Consider the following 17,169-nt stretch of genomic DNA (forward strand, 5'->3'; position numbering starts at 1 on the left):
TTCATTAAAAAAATTGTGTGCAGAATAAAGAAAATGCAGATGTTCAATCGCACAGTCGCCGCCAAAAGGTTACGCGGCCGAGGTTCTGCGAATAAGTTCATTTTCAACGCAGCTACCCCGCAGCCAGTAAAACTATGCAAAACGTTTGTTTTGTTTACTCTAGACCAGTATACGCTGTAAATCCGAATACTACGATGCGTGACTAAGGCGTAGAAATATAAATATTTTTTTCACCTTCTGGGGTACGAAAGCTTGTGACGCTGACTATACGTTCTGAAGGCGAGGTTGCTTTTTAGCTTATTCGTGATGACAAGCGCCAAGCTCTTGGTGATGGGATATTGGAGCGTAGAATTGTAGAACTTGTGCAAGCGCAGGCGACTTCACGACGCAAACCTAGCGATAGAAGCTCAGAAGGAGGAATAAACATTTATTGTAGAGCCAGCACTTTATGATGGCCGGGCCTAAGCCTCCCATGAGGGGACGTCGAGGGCTTGCCTCGCCGCCGCCTCACGGGCGTGCTGGGTTGCCCAGGTTTGGTCGTCGAGGGCGGAGCTCCGCAGAGCCTCACGCAACCTCGACGAGGGGGTCGTGGTGTTAATGTATGTGTACAGTGCTGGACACTCCCACAGCACATGCGGAAGCGTAGCCGGGTGAGTGCCACAGCACCGGCAATTGGGTGTACTGTAGACTTCAGGGAATATAAGGTGGAGGCGGGCGAGTGAAGGGTACGTATTTGTAGCAGACGCAGGGTGGTAGCCTGCGCCCAGCTGAATTTGGGGTGAGGTGGGGGGAAAGATCGGCACAGTATGCGTTTAGTTTATTAACACTGATGATAGATGAATAGTCAGAGTAAATGAATGTTACTGTCTAATTCTGGACAGACTCGAGTGTAATGCATACGTTCTAGATCACTGTAGGTTCCATACTAATTCCATACTACGCATTCCTATTCGAATTTTGGCCTGTCTTAAGCCTACCGAGTCTTAATTAATCAAAATAGGTAGGAAATTGCTTCTTGGGATGTAGCCGAGGCCATGGTAGATGTGATTAGTAATTAGTAAAATTAGTAGGCTGACTGGGATTATTGCATGAAGTGCGCCAACGTACCTACGTAAAGCCATGGTGGACATTATGGAGCCCTTTATTGTAAATATATTGAAGTCATCTGAGAGTGTCTCTGGTAAAAAGTTTTAAGTTTATTAATATGAGGACTGATTAGCCTTCTGTTAAGCTGTTAGGAAAAATGCCATGTACGAAGTGCTATTGTGGTTAAAATTACAACGTTATCAGCGCTTCCAAAAGAAAGTGACTGTACAAGTCCATTTTGGTCGGGCGTTCATGTCACCTAGGTACCACCGCCTGACCCAAGACCTTTATGTTTTATAATCTGCCCCGATGACGTAAGTTACGATACGGAAAAAAACAAATACCCTTTCTGAAGAACAAACCATAACAGCTTTCCGACAAAGCGCAGTACGTTGCCGCAAGTCGTCATTTGTGATAACGATAAGAGCGACAGCCCGTCGTTAAAAATGACTTGTCACTCCCCGGTATTTCTTTTTTGCTCAAGGATGCAACTAACCCGTACAAGGGTAATCCCTCCCTTCGCATGATGCTTGCGACCTTTCTGGTTCTGGACAAGCGCGTTGTTTGTGTATATTTCAGGCGCTTGGCATCGAAAGGCTTAAACCTTTAAACAGCGAAAGGCTGTCACAGTCGCTTCGGTAGCTGCACGGAAAGCGCGGACCATCAGTCTACTTTCAGCACACGCGGTCTCAACCAAGACATATTTGCGAGAAAGGGGCTCCTATATTACCCATAGCGAGAAATGTATCCACAGATTACACCTCATTATCCCGATGTGTTTATGAGCCGCACTCTGGGCCTGTATTCCGTGTTATGACAAAAAATATAGTTTGTGCAGTGTCAGTAGCCTAAACATAAAACAGGAAATTGAAGTCATCACATCAACTATCATATATCATAAATTGAAAGAAATAAAACTGAAACTGTACTTCATAATACTAGCACTGCAAACTTTTATGCATGTGATTCATTTCAATTTCCTATCTGTTCCAGGGTAGAAATATGCTGTTCAGTTGGTAAATACAGATTATTTTGCAAAATTTGCTAAGAATTTTTGCCTCCAACATATTTTCCTATTGGTCATGCACATTTCTATCTATCAAATATATGGTCGAAACATCACAAAGTCGAATTGTGAATCATTGAAAACTTAAACTGGCTTCTCCACATAGGGGAAATGCCGTAGGAATTTGAGAATGTAATAATGCACAATCATTTGGTTGCACAAACTTCCTGGCTATAGGCATGTAATGAAAAGCTCAAATGTATTACACGGCTTTGTCTTTTCGCGGCAATTTCATCCACTGCATTTATAAAGCAATGTACGTTTTTTTTTATTTTAGCGCGAGTCCAAAAACACATAGCAACTTATATACCAAAGCGATATGAGTTTCAAAAGCTTGTTAATTAGGTTGTCATTTGAGCAAATAAAGCGAGAGACTCATGCACAGACTAAATAAGCGGTAATAGGAACAACTGACTAGTTATTTCAGAAGAATAACTGAGTTTAGCTACGTAGTGTTAAACTATGTAGCTTTAAATAATGCGCATATTTTATACATCGCCGGATAGGGGTCATTGGAGATCGCTGGGCGAGGCCTACGTCCTGCCGTGGACATAAATATAGTCTGATGATGATGATGAAACATTGCCGGAGGTGACCACCTGTCATCCAAGAAATATTTTTTACAGTTTAATAATTTATTTATTTGCGCCGTCAGCACTCGAAGGCATTACGGAACGAAGTGGGTTGAGCAGGCTAAACAAATAATGCAATGACTAAAAAGTAAGTTTCTAATCATATAATTTTAGCTGGTGGTACGTGGAAAAAAATGTGGTTGATCCCTCTTATATAGGAATCGGTATAGAACACGAAAGTGAAACGTGTCTTCACAGAAGTAGTGTAATGTTTATTGCACATTGATATATAATGTCTATTGGTGTTTTGTGGCTAAAGCGCCCTTAGGCGTTGATGCACCCACACTGACGCCTGGTGGCACGTCTCCTCCATCACGACTACCAACGTCGATGACCATGAGCAACCGTCGTGCATATGGAAGCTGCACTACGCTGCACACGCTAGCACAACGCGAAAGACGAAGCACGTAACTGACACACTAATACAACGCGCAAGACAAAGCACGTAACTGAATCGTCACCGAGTCAAATCAGCGCGTACAGCGCGTCGTAATTGCAGCCTCCGCGATCAACTTCAGAAACATTTTCAGAGCTAATTGCGGAGGCCACGCTCCGCTGTGCTGAGTACGGTGAACGCCACCTAGGTGGCGTTGGTAGTGCTTCTTGATGCCAGCGTCCCTTCGAATGCTGGCATCGAGGCGTCGTAGTGCTGAGACCACCGAAGCGTTCACTGTCGGTGCGCGTTAGTGTCATAATGCAGTACTTCTCTTTTCTGCTCGTAGGCGGCGGCACCGCCCCGAGCAAGAGCGCGGGTACACGGAGGAGTGTTAGATATATAAGGCGCGTCTGTGTAGCTCTCTGCAAATGCGTTTGTGGCGCAATGGGTTAAACGCTCGGCGATCTATCGTCGCGGACCGAGAGGTCGTGGGTTCGATTTCCAAATTTTGCATGTTTGTGGAACTTTTTCTTCTGGTTTCTTTGTATTATGTTCTATGACGTATTTCCGTGACGGAAATACGTCAGTGAAGTCTTGGTGGACCCCGGCATAAAAACACTTTCGTGTTAAAAAGTTCAGTGCGCACGACGAAGGCAGCTTTACAAATATACCATATTTACCTGACCTTACAAAGAATTTAAAAGGAACATAGTAAGTAATTAACAAATTCAGATTACACAACGTACGGTAGTTGATGTTGCATGAAACTTGCGTTTATTTGTACTCTTTATGATTTCTTTGGGGAGGCGATATCATTCAAGGGCTGTGTGAGGCCAGAAAGAGCTGAAGGAAGTTAATGTGACGAAATCTGATACGTATTTTGTACAGCTGATCAATACGATGCCATATATATGGTGACGGAGATACAGTCGTACGCGGATATATCAAGCCAACTTATAACGAATTATTCTGTATATCGAACAGCTGTAAAATCCCCTTGAAAATTCCATGCAAATGTATCGGGCTGGTGCACGCCTGTAAAGAACGCTCGTTCACCAGCACATTCGATATATCGAACGCCGTGCCACGCAAAAGACCTCATAGTGCACTCCTTTGTACACTTTGAGGTATTCTGGCACCTGGAGGTGGAGAAGAGATAGTGCAGTCAGTTGAGCCCCGTCAGGCTGTTCAGCTAGCCCTCATGCTACCTCGGACGTCAACATTCCTTCTATGCGATTTTGGAGGCGTCGTAGTGTGGGTTGAGTGCCTATTCACGAGTTTATTTTCCGCAAGCGATGGCCGCTACAAGTGTAAAGAAAGAATCAGCTTGGACTTTTCAATGAAGTTGAAAGTGAACCAGCATTTTTTTTGCGGGTAAATAAAGTGTGCTTGCTTTTTTCCCCCATGTTGCGTGCAGTAAGTTAGCGGCTCTCAGATGCACTAACCGGTAAGCCACCGCTTACCTGAGGGCCTATTATTTTATATACCGAATTACCTATATAACGAACTTCCTGTGATGCCCTTCAGATTCGATATATCCGGGTTGGACTGTATCAGTTTACGGGTTACAAATTCAAGTTTAGCTTTTTTGGGGTTAGATGATGATAAGTTGATAAGTTGAACATATAAAACGAGTGGAGTAAACTTAAGTTCTAATTTAAAATACAATGGAATTTCACACATTGGATGTATACTCAAATTTTGTTCCTATTAGTGTTTTCTATAGTAACATGAGAGAGGATGGTGGCATTATAAGTGTACAGGAGCCAATAACCCAATGTTCGATCCGCATTGCTACTAATGTCGATATGCCAGGTAAGATTAGCGGTAATAGGTTGACCAGGTAAGATTAGCGGTACTATGAACACGTGAATACTTTTATGAATGTACAGGCGGTAACTCCGTGTTGTTAAGTAAGTGTAATACCCGTGTCACACGGGCGTTTGGAAGGCCTTCCAACCGATAGTCAGTTGACTCAAAGGTCAAGTTCGAGCTGCTACACGTGCGGTTTCGAAGGCCGCCGAGTCAATAGTCTATCGAGTCAACGGAGCACCCTACAACTCTATTGAAATCTGGATGGCCTTTGAGCAACGGAAGCGGAAACAGCGCGAACATGCCGTCTCGTTCACAGTGTGCTCGTACTCACGGTTAGAAAGAGCAAATCCAGCCATAATGCTCTAAAAATACCATACATGAGTGTTATTAATTATTCAATAAACTATTTTCGCCACTTCATATGTGCGAACTGCACATACTCTCGACAACAGCGACGTGCTTGTGTTCATTCCTTCCTCCATGTTGTCTAGTACACTCTCCCTCTACTCCATGTGTTGCCGGATTCCGTCATATCGCCGCCATTTCGCAACATAAAATCAATTATAGCGTTTTAAGTGGTTTTAATGTTCTTTAACTTTTGGTTAGATGAAAACGAAAATAAAGATCCGCAGCGCCACACAATTTTGCCAGAAACGCCTGAACCACTCAACGGCCTTTGAAAAGTGCCGTGTAGCAGCGCGACAACTCCTTCGAGTCGATAGAGTTGTGGCGTTTCGATGGCCGTCGACTGGAAGGCCTTCCAAATGTACCCATGTGACACAGGTATAAGTCGAAGAGTTGTTTTGAATGGGAGTTGCTCAGATCATGTTGCTGCTACGTCTGGTGTGTCGCAAGTCCGTGTTGGGGCCGATTCTTTTCCACTTTTTTAATGCGAAAGCATTATATGCCCCATTACGCGAAAACCCGTAGTTGTAGTCGGCGGCGTGACCGAATGACGCTACCAAAAATGGCCGACGGCAAAGAGTAAAAACGCGTAAAAAATGTTCGAATTGATGACAAATTTAGCAGGCAGGTTCATGTAAACAAAGTAAACTAATCCCTTTGAAAAGAAAAATAGGTAAATTTTGATCTGGGTGGGAATCGAAACCGGGCCTGCGGGGCGCGGAGGAGACCCGACTTTGTCCCCTACGACCGGATAAATTCATCCTAGCCAACTCATCCTAGCTCGACTCGCAACTCCCGGCTCCACCGCTACTCCGAATTCCGTCGCTGCCGAGAAATGTATGCAGCCATCTACGCCTCAAGCTCTGGCGAGGAGCCGGCCCCGGCCGCCCCAACTCTCTGCCCTACGCCACCCCAAGCTACCCATCAACAATCATAAAATCATCCTCCGTCCCCATGGCGGCCTCAACCTTCGGACCGTGAACGGCGTTGCGCTTCGCGATGTGATTCTGCAAGCAGCCCGCCTCGGACACCAAGAGGCCAAGCCAGACACCGTAATCATCAACACCCTCCAACACGTCGTCCTCATCAACACTCCCGACCCACAACGCCGACACCACTACCTCGAACAAGACTTTTCGAACAAGACTGGGTGCCCAAGCACATGTACTACTCCTCTGTACTATATAGGTGCTACATCTGAAACAGCCTGAAACCGTAGCCATGTCCTGAAACAGCCCTCCAACCGTACCAAGCCTATGGCCTGATCCCACTCCTGGACCGGACTCAGGCAACCGCCAGTTCCAGTCCCCCAAAAACCACCTGCATAGGAACCCGGCCGCCACACCAGTGAGGTGAGCTGGGCAGACGTAGTCTGCCAGGACTCCGCCAACCCCCTCTAGAAAATGTTGCATGTGCACGCACAGCTCGCCTCCCTCCGCAACACCAACCAACGCCTTCAGTCGCAGCTGCATGCCTTCCTGCAGGTCCTCACCCCTACCCCAGCGACAATGATCTCGGCCGCTCATAAACTCCCTCCCCTACTACCTTCTCCTCCTACTCGCGAACAGCCGGCCAAGAAGAGGGCTGCAACTCCCACTACCTCCTCGGCCACACCAACATCGGCCGCGGCAACCCCGGCCCTATCCCCACAATTCGAACAACTCGTGGAGGCCAAAATTCAGGCCGTGGTGCAGACGGCTATCCAAGCCTTCACCCAACAATTCTCCAACCTCACTATCCGTCTAGACGAATTTGCTCGCCAAATTGACGAGCGATTTAAGGAGCAAGATGCCCTCCACACGACAGCCTGTGCTGCCGCGCGGCCTAAAAAGAAGGCCAAGCTCCACACCCTCTCCACTTCTCCGCTGCAAACTAGACCCTTTAGCTGTGGCACCAAATGTGTATTTATATAAAAACGTTGCGAGGTGAGAAGGTGGTAAAGACTTCCGACGGTGCTCGACGAGTTTCCCGTTCTGATCTCGTCGAAAACCTCTGAGCCGCCCCCAGAGGACCTGGCAACAGTCACCAACGCCGCGCGCGATCGGTGCGAACGCGGGCAAAACGGCGACGGCGTCGACAACAGTTCTGCGCGTTGCAGGTGCTGCTGCATCTCCAAGTTTGTACAGCTGATAAAACTACTATCCTTACTCCGTATATCTCTCTACTAAGTTGCTATCGCCATTGGTGCTTCGCCTTTCGGGTGTCTCCTTGCCTGACCCCTTGCATTTATGTCCAATTGAACGCCGCGGAGCGCTCCTTCGAGTTACGAACTCGTGGGCAAGCGAGTGCGTTCAGACGTTTAGCGCGTTTTCATTTGGCCTCGCCGAAGCGCCGTTAGAATGCAGGGGTGAACTTGCACGGAGGCGGAACGTGCGGAAAAAAAAAACATTTCACCAAAGCAGCATTGTACACGTTCCTCTAAAACAGGAACGAAAGCTCGTTCCTCGTTCCTTCCCAATATTGAAACGAGTTCCCGTTACAAGATACTTTAATGCGAATGGAACGCGTTCCAGTTACATTTCTAACATTGTAACGTATCGTTACATTAACGTTACCTTTGATTTTTTGAAATTAAAATGTGGTGTCGGGTAATCTTGCTACGAAATAAAGTGTGCAATTTAAATCTCACATCAAACTAAGTATATTATAAGAATTTGAACATTGCCGGCGGCACATTATCTGGAGATAAAAAGAACCCAAAGCAACGCTCCTAGACGAATTTTTTTCAAGCAGCACCGGACATACTCCAGACATGTTTAACTGCAACTTTGGTGCTCGTCTATTGCAAGTGCAACACATACGGCGCTTTCCACTTCGGTCTTCAAATGCGCAGTCAGGATACTGCGCTTCAGATATGCAAATAGAAAGTTACTCATATGCACCAATAGCCTCCTGAGACCCGCACACAACAACGGGACATAATCGCTCTTCACGGTAGTTTTTATTGCCTACTGTTATGTCATGAACTTGAAAAACAATTTTTAAAATTTCAATAGTGTAGCACCACTGTAGGATGACGTGACAGCGGCCGTACGAGCCGTGCCATCGTCCCTACTCAAAATGGCGAAGGTGGTGAGCTGAGCGGCGGCTGCGACGACCAGCGTGGCTAGCTTCTAGAACGACACTGGGCGTGCCGAGCACGCGCGGTGCTTCTTAATTTTTAGGGGCGAAGCTCCTAAAAATTAAGAAGTCGCCCGTCGTCGTAGTAGTAGTGTGTAACCAGTAGTGTGTAACCAGTCTGAGAAAAATGAGAAAAAAAGTTCCGAAGTTGTGTCCGTAGCGCGGAATCGAACCAGGGACCCCTCGCTTCCGAGCGCGCGGCGTTTGCCCACTACGCCACGAAGCGCACATGGACACACACACCACGATGGCAATAAATACCCAACATTAACGAAAGGCCGCGTTTCTAGCGCGTTTCTAACGCGTTTGGGCTAGCGCGTTACGGCCCGTGTAAGAAGCTGGTGTAAGACGCTGTGGCCTCTCCGCCTTACCTTCAACGCGTTTCGAAGCGCGCTGCCCAAAGCGGTGGCAAGTCAAGTTCAAGTCGAGGAGCGTTTATGAATACGGGGGGTATACTCTCTCAGCAGTCATGTGATGGCGTCGGCAAACGCGGTGCACGTTCCGGCATGTGTAAATGGCTGCGTAAGACGCTGTGGCCGCTCCCCATTACTAGAGAGTACTGCACGTTTCTAACGCGTTGTTGCTAGCGTCCCCTTAAGCGGGAGATCCGATGATTCCCTCCGGAGCTTCGCCCACTCATCATCATTCACCCCGTGGATATGCTGTGATTTTTTTTTTCACTTCTTTGACAGCCGGCGCTAAGGCACCGGCTGAGAGCGCCGACCAAAGGGCTCCGCGTTGCGGCGTCGGTGGGCGCTATAATACCACGGAAAGATGCCAAAAGCTCCGCCTCCATGTACGTGAAAAAAATGACTATCTCCATCATCTCCTCATGTAAGCTGTGGTAAAAACTGTATTTCATTGTTTTAACGCTGAGATGAAGATGGAACTACGCATAGTACATTGCCATATTGCTGCCGCGTCCGGTATTTTCACGAAATCTCGGTGACTTCGACATACGCCTCGAAGTCTTTCGGCCGTGTGGGACGACACAGAGGTCTAGACCAATTTATTGTCAAATTTCTCGAAAGCGGATGACAAGAATATGAGTAAACCACTTCTTTACAGTAGTTACACATGCACCGTTCTTCCCACCCAGAGTGAATATTTTGCGTAATCACTTCCGAGTGAATTTCGAAAAAAAAGTGGAAGGCAATGTGCAATGTATTGTACAAGGGGTCTCAGGAGGATATAATTGAATGTCTGCACAAGAAACCGCATCGAAAGGAACAATACTTAGGTGTTTAATGAATGCTGATCCAATATTGCAGTATGAGCGGAAAAAAGAAATGTCCAGAATAGATGTTCTTAATTTAGTAAAGACCCTTGTTTGAATTCGGCAAGAGTTACATCTCGATGTTAGTGTCCGACAGGCCGCCATGGCGGAAAGAAACTACAGAAGGGAGCGTCAAGTGGCATTCTTGAAGCCTAGTCATTAAAAATATAATGCAGAACTCACGAAAAAAATGCACCATAGTCACGTGACAGACAAGCGGTAGTTCTTTGCGCCTTGCATGATGTGCTGCATACGTGCGTGCGTCGGTGCGCCTGTTTAGTGCCGTGGAACGTTTACAGAAGGAACGCCGTTCTCTCTGCCGTCCCTTTGTAAAAATAACGAGTTACCGTTACAGTTCCACCGAGCCTTAAAGGAATGGTGGCATTCCTCCATTCCTCCGAAAAGGAACTAGTTCCTGGAGCGCCGTTACGTACAAAACTTCACCAAAGGGAATATATCGCTTTCGCATAGCCACACGTAAGCAGTTTGAAATGTCTCTGCCGAATTTCTTTTTTTAACAGCGAAGCTGTTTAAGCCAGCCGTAATTTGTGGTGCGTATCAAGAAACAACCAAAAAAAGAAACTAATAAACTTTCTTGAAGAGGTGGGTTTCGAGGCCGCGTACCTCTGGTCCCAAAGCGAGCGTCGGAACCACTAGGCTATACAGCCACGCTGCCAGAACGTGCATTTATGCTAATCATATTGTTACGGAAGGATAGGAGGAATAAAAAGAAGATCGAGAGACACTGGCTGCTGCGTGTTGTTGCTGGTCAGCTATCTTGACCACACTAACCCTACTTGTGCATATTGTATACGTGTCAATATATTGTAAATACATCCAGTCTATACTCCCAACATCCCCGTAATACATTGGTGAGAGGTGCGGGGTACCAAGGCTGGAAACGGAGCTCCGCAGTGGGCGTCGCATCCCCATCCCCACCATGACTGACGGTGAGCACGCGGGATCAACGTCGTTGTCACCTCCAACGTCAACGGCACCGTCGCCAGCTACGTCGTCGTCCCCATCGGCTGTGGTTGTACAAGCCAAAGATCCCGGAACTTTCTGTGGGACCGATGACGCCGACGTTGAAGAGTGCCTGGCCATGTACTAACGCGTGAGTGGAGTCAACAGATGGGACCCTACGCTTATGCTAGCTAACGTGTTGTTGTACCTAAGAGGCACGGCAATGGTCTGGTGCGAAAACCACGAAGAGGAGCTGACCAGCTGGCACCAATGCAAAGAGAAGCTAAAAGAGTTGTTTGGCCAACCAGCCGGCCGTAAGATTGCCGCAAAGCAGGAACTCGCCTCCCGCGCCCAATCCCCCACAGAGTCCTATGTTTCGTATATCCAGGACGTGCTGGCGCTTTGTCGTAAAGGCGATCACGACATGACTGAAGCTGAGAAGGTCGGGCACGTGCTGAAGGGAATCGCTGACGAAGCCTTTAATCTGCTCATGTGCAAAGGCTGTTCTTCAGTTGATGCTATAATTAAAGAGTGCCGACAATTCGAGCAGGCCAAAAGCCGCCGCGTCCTGCAACCATTCGCCAGACTCGCCAATACTGCCACAACGTCGACATGTGAAGATCAGCCCGCACAGCAGCATGCGTCGCCATCAGAGGACGTGGTGCGAATCGTTCGACGTGAACTGGAAGCGATGGCGCCCGCAGCTTTCTGTTCGCGTCGCCCTGACGCTACCCCTCTTTCAGTTCCGCTCGTTCAAGCCATCCTTCGCCAGGAACTTGAAAGCATTGGCTTACATTCTGTCTGTGCTGTCGCCAAACCCAGAGCCAACGAACGTCCTTCTACTCTGTTTGATCCACCGCGACGCTTCTCTCCGCTATATCGCAACCCGATTGAGTGGAGAACTGCGGACGACCAGCGGATATGTTTCACCTGTCGCCGTATTGGTCATGTCGCCTGATACTGTCGCAACTCGTGGCCCTCAACACCTCGCACGCCGACCAACCTGAACCGTGTTGATGGAAATTCCCGCCGTGTTTCGCCCTCCGCCGAGTCTAACAGTGCCGACAACTCTGCCATGAACACGTGGTACAGTCGTTCACCATCGCATCGCGGACACCAGTCTCGTTCACCACAAACACGTCGCCCATCTTCCCGTTCGCCGCAGCCACGTCGCCTTTCTACACCTGTGGCGTTCGACCGCGTTCCTTCGGAAAACTAAGAACTGCAGCCCTCGGAGGTGGTGCTGCATTGACAACTACTGCAGCAAATCCTCTGTCTGTGCCCACAAAGAGAAGTATAATTGACGTCAAAGTAGATGGCGTACCTGTCCAAGCACTCGTCGACACTGGAGCCCACATATCTGTGATGAGTGCTTGCCTACGTAGACGTTTAAAGAAGGTCCTCACCCCAGCAGCTGCACAAGTGCTTCGTGTGGCCGACGGTGGCGTGCTGGTTGTTCTCGGAATGTATACTGTACGTTTAAGTATAGCCGGCCGCCCTACTTCTGTTCTCTTAGCTGTTCTCGACAACTGCCCTCACGACCTTATCCTTGGGTTGGACTTTTTATCCAACCACATTATACTCTCATCGACTGCGCAACCGGCGTCCTTCAGTTGGAACTGCCTAACTCGCCGATGCTCCAAGCACCGCGCCGCCACCGCGCCTGTGCTCGCTTCAAGATGTGCGTCTGTCACCCGAGGCAGTCACTTACGTCGCTTTGACCGCACAGCCACAGGTTCCTGACGGTGAATATGTGCTTCGCCCCATCGTCGACGTGCTTTTGAACCGAAACGTTGCTGTTCCGCATACGCTGATCACGGTTACGAATAATGACGTCGTTCCCCCACTTCTGAACTTCAGCCTGTGCCCTTAAGTGCTTCCGGCCGGCATGTTCTTGGCCAGCGTTTCTAATACGTCCAAATTTGACATTGAGAGTATGGATGCCGAGAGTGGATTATTAGCACCAGTTGCAGCTCACAGCTATGATTCTTTCATGGATGACTTCGCCAAAATGATTGCAACTGACCTCACCTCTGCTCAGGCCAAGGACCTCCGTCTCCTGCTCGAATCGTACTGCGACATCTTTGATTTTGGCGACCGCCCTTTCGGCCAAACATCTGTTGTTCACCACCGTATAAACACTGGAGACATGAATCCTATTCGTCGGCGTCCCTGTCGTGTATCACATGCTGAACGTAGAATAATTCAATCAGAAGTGGACAAAATGCTCCGCAAAGGGGTCATCGAACCATCAGCTAGTCCTTGGGCTTTGCCAGTCGTCCTCGTGAAGAAAAAGGATGGTACCTGGCGTTTTTGCGTCGACTATCGCCATTTAAATAAGATCACGCGAAAGGACGTCTACCCATTACCACGCATCGATGACGCCTTGGACTGCTTGCACGGAGCTACATACTTCTCTTCCATTGATCTTCGATCCGGCTACTGGCAGATTTCTGTTGATGAAATGGACCGCGAGAAGACTGCCTTCATTACACCTGATGGTTTATATCAGTTCAAAGTAATGCCCTTTGGCCTATGCGACATTTGAACGAATGATGGACTCTCTTTTGAGAGGCTACAAATGGACCACCTGTCTTTGTTATTTTGACGACGTTATTGTTTTTTCTCCCACGTTCAGCAGCCACCTTACGTGACTGGCTGCAATTCTTGCGGTCTTCTGAAAAGCCGACCTTCAGCTGAACTCTACGAAATGTCAATTCGGCCGCCGTCAGATTACCGTGTTGGGACATCTCGTTACGCAACCGGTGTACAACCAGATCCGGATAAAGTTCGCGCCGTTCGCAGTTTCCCTGTGCCTCGTTCTGCTTCTGACGTGCGCTGTTTCCTCGGCCTGTGTTCTTACTTTCGCCGTTTCGTCAAAAACTTTGCCGACGTTGCTCGCTCTTTGACAGATCTTCTAAAGAAGAACACGCCTTTCTCATGGGGCATGGAGCAGGCTCACGCGTTCGCCGCTCTCATCGGCTTTCTGACCACCCCTCCCATACTTGCCCACATTGATCCATCTGCACCGACCAAAGTCCACACTGACGCCAGTGGCCACGGCACCGGTGCGTTTCTCGCCCAGCAGCAGAATGGTACCGAGTGCGTAATAGCTTACGCCAGCCGCCTGCTCTCACATTCTGAGAGGAATTACTCCATCACCGAGCGTGAGTGCTTGTCTTTAGTGTGGGCTGCCGCCAAGTTCCGGCCATATTTGTACGGCCGCACGTTTTCGGTCATTACAGAACACCATGCCCTCTGCTGGCTGTCTTCCCTCCTGGCCCCGACAGGACGGCTGGGTCGCTGGGCTTTGCGGCTGCAGCAATTTTCTTTTATTGTCATGCACAAGTCTGGACGTCTGCACAAAGACGCTGACTGCCTCTCTCGTCATCCCGTGGATCCTCCTGATCCTGTTGCACATGATCCGGAGACGTGCGTGTTGGCTTTCACTGACATGTGCGACATGCGCGCTGAACAACATCGCGACGAGTCCTTGCAGGCCATCATCGCCGCGGAGTGCAATCTGGCAGCACCGACTGCCCGTGCCGCGTGTTCGTGCTGCACGACGGCTGCATTGCGTTCTAGCGTCGTCGTATTCGTCCACAGCTGACGCATTTGTACGCTCGTGCTCTGCGATGTGAAGAGGTTTTGCGTGCTATGAGAGCGAGAGAGAGAGAGAGCGACGCATTCACGGAGCGGGTCTCCTGGAACGCGATGTCGGCATTGGAACGCGTGTCGGTGTTGCAAGCTGCGCTGTGCAACGCGCAGTGTCGGCCATAAATCCGAGACGCACGAAAAGAAATTATCATCTACATTGGTGATAAGATGAAAAGTTCGCGTGCACTTCCGGGAAAAGCTGGGCTACGATCACACAGCTTCGCTGTTTCAAGCGTTGCGCGGCTGAGTGCAAGGATATTATTAGCAATATGTGTGATATTATCGAACCGGGATACAATTTTTGTGGATGATTGTGTACTGTGTGCAAGGGCATCTAATGAGTCATTGTTTTTATTGGCGGCCGACTTGAAGCGAGTATAAAAATGGTGTGTCACTAATAGCATGTTCCTAAACATAAATAATTATGTAGACATTAGCTTCACTACAAAAATGCAACAAAATCAGATATAAGTATTTGTTAAGTGGCCAGTTGAAATAAAAAAATAATTCACCAGTGAAATATTTAGGTCTTATGCTGTCAGATCGAGGATGGCTCTTGGTCATAACATGTTAATATCGTAGTTAGAAATGCAGGGAATGCCCTTCCCTTCTGGCAACAAAGTTTAAAACACATAAGTATTAACGTAAAAGAGTAGCGTAAAAAACAAGTTTTACCAATGTTGGTGTAGGCATGCCCTGTGTTGAATGCGGTTTCTGATGTGCATATCAATGCAGAATTGGGTGAACGTTAAAGAAACCCACGTGGCCTAAATTAATCCGGAGTTCACCACCCCAGCGTGCCTCATAATCAGATCGTGGTTTTGGCAAGTAAAGCCCAACAATAAATTTTTTGCATAATAATGCTCTAGAAAAAGTCCAATCCGTCGGGACACTGTTCGACCTGGGGATATACAACCGCTTTCTAAGTGTAAGAGGAAAAAATAACGACTGGATCCTTTTGCTTTAACAGGGAAGCAGGTTACGTCTTAAGCTGCTTTATTCAATCTTTCATAATCATATTAACACGTATACATGTTTATCTTTCACCGGTTACCGCTTTTCACCGGCTAACAAACGTTAAACGTAATCGCGAGGCACAGGACGCGCCTGCATGTATCGGAAGTCTCTCGAACGTTATCGATGCTTCTATCCGTTGTCTCTTGTCACCGACGCTCATGTAATCTGATTGTATGAGCGATGCGAATTATCTAGAACTTTTTGGAAGACACGCGGGTACCAAGGATTATTCTGGCACCTTCGATGACTCATGTATAAAACCCGACGCGTTTCGCCGCTGATCAGATTTCGCCGTTCGCCGTCTGTATTCGCCGCTTTCGTCGCGCTTCGAGCGTAGCTTGCTTTTATGGGCCTGCAAGGGTTCGCCGTCAACGCGCCACGTCCACAGCTTGGCGAGCGGCCACGTGACATCGCCGACTACCTCGCCAGAGCCCAGTGGCAACCACGACGACCCTCACGCTCGCCGTCACCTGGCCGCTACATCTCGACGCATCGCCGGCTGTATGCCGGCCCAACCCGGGGCCGATCTCCCAGCCCTTACCCGGGAAACTAAAGGCAGCAACCGATGGAGGTGCGGTTGCTGTACGACGCAATGCTGAAGATACTCCACCACCGACGAATCATCATGACGAGGTATCAACATAGCGCCTGGCAAGAGCCTTGACGACAACACTTCACCGCCGAAAGTAGACCTACCAACGCGACGTAGCAGCAGTGGAGCAAGCCGACGCAGCCGTGATCCGACGCCACGACTTAACCATAACGCCAGACGATGGTCTACCGATCTAGACGTGCGATTCGATGGTCATAATATCACCGCTCTGGTCGACACAGGAGCAGACTATTCCGTCTGTAGTGGCGAGTTCGCCGCGAAGTTGAAGAAGGTGAAAACGGCCTGGCAAGGACCCGATATCCGGACAGCGGGAGGACACCTAATAACGCCGGCTGGAATCTGCACAGCGCGAGTCACGGTAAACAACCACACTTATCCGGCGAGCTTCTTAATCCCGCAGCACGGCTCCAGGGATGTTATCCTAGGCATGAACTTTCTAAACCAACACGGTGCAGGCATCGACTTAAGGTCCAAGTCGATAACGCTTTCAACGCACAATGCGATACCACCGGATACAAACATCAGTTACCATGCCTTGAATGTGCTAGAAGAACAAGTCACCGTTCCGCCTCGCTCCAGCGTAAGGATTTCGTCGGTACCGAAGTGCATGCAGACATGGAGGGCGTCATCGAGGGCGATCATCACTTACTCCACGACCGTGAAATTTGCGTTGCTAGAGGCATAGCTGAGCTACGTGAAGGGAAAGCAAGAGTGATGCTCACGAACTTCAGCCATGAATACAAGCACATTAACAAAGGCACAACGGTCGCCTACATCGACGAAGTAGTACAAGCCAGCAGTGCTTTCGCCTTCACGGATTCTAGTGCACCTGCAACGACGACTGTAGTACCTGAACCAACTTTCGACGTCAATCCGAACCTTCCCAATCATAAGAAAGAACAGCTAAAAGCTCTGCTCCTGCAATACAAGGACTGCTTCTCGTCGTCGTGAAAAGTTCGACAAACCCCTGTCGCTAAGCAGCGCATCATAACCGACCAATATATCCGCCCACTCTGTCAGAGCCCGTACCGAGTTTCGGCGCGCGAACGTGAGGCCATAAGGCAACAAGTTGACTAAATGCTACGGGACGACATCATCTAGTCGTCCAAGAGTCCGAGGGCGTCCCCCTTGTGTTAGTAAAGA

Source organism: Dermacentor silvarum, chromosome 3 (assembly GCF_013339745.2).
Source record: "Dermacentor silvarum isolate Dsil-2018 chromosome 3, BIME_Dsil_1.4, whole genome shotgun sequence".
NCBI classification, from domain to species: domain Eukaryota; kingdom Metazoa; phylum Arthropoda; class Arachnida; order Ixodida; family Ixodidae; genus Dermacentor; species Dermacentor silvarum.